The sequence below is a fragment of the Manis pentadactyla genome, chromosome 13 (genome assembly GCF_030020395.1).
Source record: "Manis pentadactyla isolate mManPen7 chromosome 13, mManPen7.hap1, whole genome shotgun sequence".
NCBI lineage: Eukaryota > Metazoa > Chordata > Mammalia > Pholidota > Manidae > Manis > Manis pentadactyla.
Window position 1 is genome coordinate 11105548 of NC_080031.1, and position 4254 is coordinate 11109801.

The following is a 4254-nucleotide window of genomic DNA, read 5'->3' on the forward strand; positions in this document are numbered from 1 at the left end:
GCCCAGGAGTGCAACTAATGGGTTGTATGGTAGGTGTATGCTTAGTTTTTTAAGAAAGTGGACAGCATGTAGTTACTTGGATCATGTTTTTAATCCCCTCTGCCCTGTGGGTGGTAGAAATCTAGGCTTCCTACATGACCCTGATTAAAGCCCTGGAGTGGGGAGTGGAGAGGGATGCCTCTTTCCTGCTTGGAGAGTGGGGGTTCTGTCTCCCTGCTGGACCTCCTCTGATGCCACTGTATGTGAAGGGAAGGGAGGGGGCCTCCTGACTGCTCCCCTGTGTCCCCCACTGAAACCCTGGTGGTGGGGCGGAATGCTCATTACCACTGAAAGTCAGAGAAAGTCCTGGCTTCTCCCTTGGAGCTCTCTGCCACCACCCTGACGGTGGGGTTGGGGGTCACCTCCTTACAGCCAGGTGCAAATGGAGTTCGGGGCTCTCCACTTGGCCTTTGTGGATAGGAGTGGAGTGCATTAGTGGTGTTTTCCGTGGTGTTTGGCTGGAGCCACGGTGCTTATTGCTAGCTATCTCTTTATCCTTTAGCTGGATACAGCCAGTATTTCTTGATGGTTTTTTCTTCTTTTCCTTTTGTCTGTCCATTGGTACTACTGGACTGCTAACTTCTCCAGCCCCTAGTACAGGGTAGGTAAAGCAAAAAACAAACCCAGACAAATCACTGTTGTGTCTCTCCCCAGATCTCAAGGTTCCTAGCCAATCTGCCTTCTCCTCCCCATGTTTCCATAGGTTGCTTATGCTGTTGTGTATAAGGCCCAGGGTTTTTGTGCTCTGCAAGAAGCACAAAGAGAAGTACATCTATTCCATCTTAGTCCAGAACTGGAAGTCCAACAAAAGGCTTTGAAATAGCCATTTCTCCTTTAAGAACATAAATCTGATCATATCATAACCCTTCTTAAAAAGTTCCTTGTCCTAACACCCACTGTCCAAAGGATAAAATTCCAAGCCCTTAACATGGACCATTAAGGCGCTTCACTATCTCACCAGAAGTAAGAGCAGTCACGCCAGTGACCCCTCACCCTGCACGGCACCCACCAGCTACCAGAACATCCCATGCGCCAGTTCTTAACTGGGCCATGCTTTGCATGCCCCACTGTCCGCAGACACTAGTGTGCACACACTCTGCTGGTGCCCCCAGAGCCTAGCCTAGTGGTGTGTCTTCTACCAGAGCTCTCTGAGGTGCAGGGAAGTCTCTATACATCTCAGCCCTCTTCAACTGCAAACTTGTTTGAGGTTAAGGGCTGTACCTGTCTTATTCATCCTCAGTACACAGCATTCCACCTGGCACATAGCTGGCACTTAACAAGTGTTTATGAAATGAATAACTGCATGCATTGTTACTTTCAGAATGGAAGCAACAAAAATTGTCCTCAGCTTGTATGACTTGGCTACCTGAGGCTGCCTCACTTTTGTCATTCCCATGGATTCCTTTTTATTGTTCTCCCAGAGCAAAGTGACTTGGGGACACTATAATTAACCACTTCCGCCATCTATCCATGCCTTGGTGAGGACTGCTGGCTTTCAGGGTGTCTTCAGACATACCTGCTGCCACCACCAGGTGACCCCATGAGAACTGGGCTGCCCCTTCTAGAGTCTCCGAAGCCCGTTCTTCAGGCCCTTATGAGCCATCAGTATAATCTTGAACAGACTGAAGCTCCTAATTTTGACCAGTTACATTAAGGCTAGGACTTTCTTTGCTGAGCCCTTTCAGAAAATTGTCTTTTCTTAAAAAACAAAATCTTTTTGGATACATGGTCACCTTGCTTATCAATCTTTTGACTGTGTTGGCCAGAAGACATTTAATTAGCAACACTTCTTAGACTTCAGAATCTGACATGTTTCAGATAATAATAGCTGCTTTCATTTTTATGACACTTTACTTAACCCATGTATCCATCCTTGTGAACCCCAAACCATTCAACATGTGTCATGATTACACTTAAAATAACCCAGTTAAGTTGTATATACACTCTTAGAGATACATACATAGACATACACACACATACATGTATATACACACAGGATATTAAGGATTTTGCAGGTCAAACCTATTCTGTTATACCCCTTGACACTTTCTAAGGACTGTGATCCCTTGACCGCTGTATTTCATTCATCTATAATAGCCACTGCTTGCCATCAGTTGTAGTCAATATCTGATCCTAATACTGTATATAATAAGCTCATGCACATATAATAGTTGCTTCACTTACCAAAACCTATTTAACATGGCCAGGTACTTTTATATTTTTTAATTCTCACAGCCACTCTGCAAGGTAGATGTTATTATTATTATCCACATTTTACAGATAAGAAAACTAAGGTTCAGAGAAATAGTAGAATCTGAGCCAGAACTGGCTCTGCCTCAAAGCCCATGTTCTTTCTACTACACCACTCAGACGTTAAAAGCACAATCTCTTCCTCCTAATATCCCAGTCCTACCCCATTAATCAAGGGTCTGGGTCTTGATTCTGCACCAAGCATTGTGTTAGTCTCTGTTTACTAAGACAGAGTGGGAGGAAGGTGATGTGTTCAAAGCGTGGTGCTTTTGTGTGCAGTGAAATTGGGGGTTCTGCTGCTTAATGTCCTGTGTTCACAGCACCTGTTCTTACAGACTTCCTCAAGCACTCGAGGCCCTTTGAAAAAACCAGGGAGGACACATGTTGCCGTCTCTAAAAGTGTCTACATAGATAAGTGGCTGCCCAAAAAGTCCTGTGGGAGACAGGGAAACTTGCTAGCAGTAGGAGCCGGTATTTGATGGCCAGTTCCCGTCTTACAAGCATGTGATGCATAGTAAGCACTTTTGCCAACTTACAGGGCTACCCACAAAAAAGAACCCAGGCTCCTTTCCTTTAGCTTCTGATTCAGTAGCTCATCCCTTGCCTCCTATTTCCTTCAGTTACTACCGTCCACACCCTGCAGGGTTGGAGGAGGCGGTGTGCAAGGGGTGCCAGGCAGCAGGAAGGTGAGTCAAGAGTAGAGTTTGTGTAGGTGAGTGAAAGGAATATCTGAGACATGACATCCCTCTTTGTCCTTCCCTCCCCCGGGCAGCAGGAAGCAAGGACATCATCCATCTCACCTGCAGGAGCAAGTGAGAAACATTGGCAGGAGGCTTCCAGCTGCCATCTTGGCCCCGAGGTAGGGATACATGGCTGGAATTCACAAGTAACTGGGACAAGGCAAAGAGTGTCTCTGGGTGGCCTTGCTCCCAGCCGCTTGTTGGCGCCCCGAGGATCATAGCTACACCACCACGGGGGCATGTTCTTAAAGCCGCTCCGAGAGTTCCAGCCCCATACGAGCACGTGCCCGAAGAGGCACAAACACGGAGCCGCCAGTGGGTAAAAGGAGTTGCTCCACTTCTCTGCCCTTGCACTTAAGGTCAAGGCCGTGGGACTCTCTTGAGAGTTAGGGGCAGGGTGGGGGCAGGGCTCAAACCCATTTGCAGACACATTCCTATTCCGTGTTCTAGTAACACCTTTATCCTCCGGGAGAATGCTTCCCTCCCCACACCTCTATAGTTTACCCTGGGTTCATATGCAAAGATGTCACAGTATCTTCTTATGGTGGAAGCATACCCTGGAAATCTTCAGACTACAGCCCTGAAAAGTGCAGAATTCTGTGCCCCAGACTGGCCCTTCACTGCTGCTGGCAGCCCGCCCCCAGGAGGGAAGCCGGGGTGGCTGCAGCCTGTCTCCCCGGGGAGCTGGTGGGGCGCGCAGCCTCCCTGGGAAGGCGCGTGGTAGGGTCCTGGCTGGCCCAGGACAGAGTCTGGGATCTGAGAGGGACAGGAAGCACCTGCCAGAGCCTGGGAGGCAGAATTTGGGGCCAGTGTTTTAAGGGTCTGGAAAAACCTCTAGCACTCCGAGGGGCGCCGGCGCTCAGATCAGGGCAATGTGGGGGCCCACTCGGTGTCAGTTCCAGCCCTCTAGCGCGCCTCAGTTTCCCGGTCTGTGTCGGGGCCACTACTTCGCAGACAGGAAGGCGCTGCAGAGCAGCAGAGGGCAGACGGGACGGAGCCTAGACCCGACTCTGTCTGGGGTCCCAGCCGTCGGTTCCCCGGCGGGAAGTGGGCCGGAAAGTGCCGGGGCAGAAGCCCGACGGCCGTCGGTCCCCAGCCGGGAGGCAAGCCGGAGAAAACTGGAGCCTGTCCAGGCTTGGCCGGAGGATGGGCAGGCGGTGCGCGCCCCACCCGACCCGCAGGGCCGCCGGGTGCAAGGGGGCGGGCCCTGCGGGCCGCGGGCAGC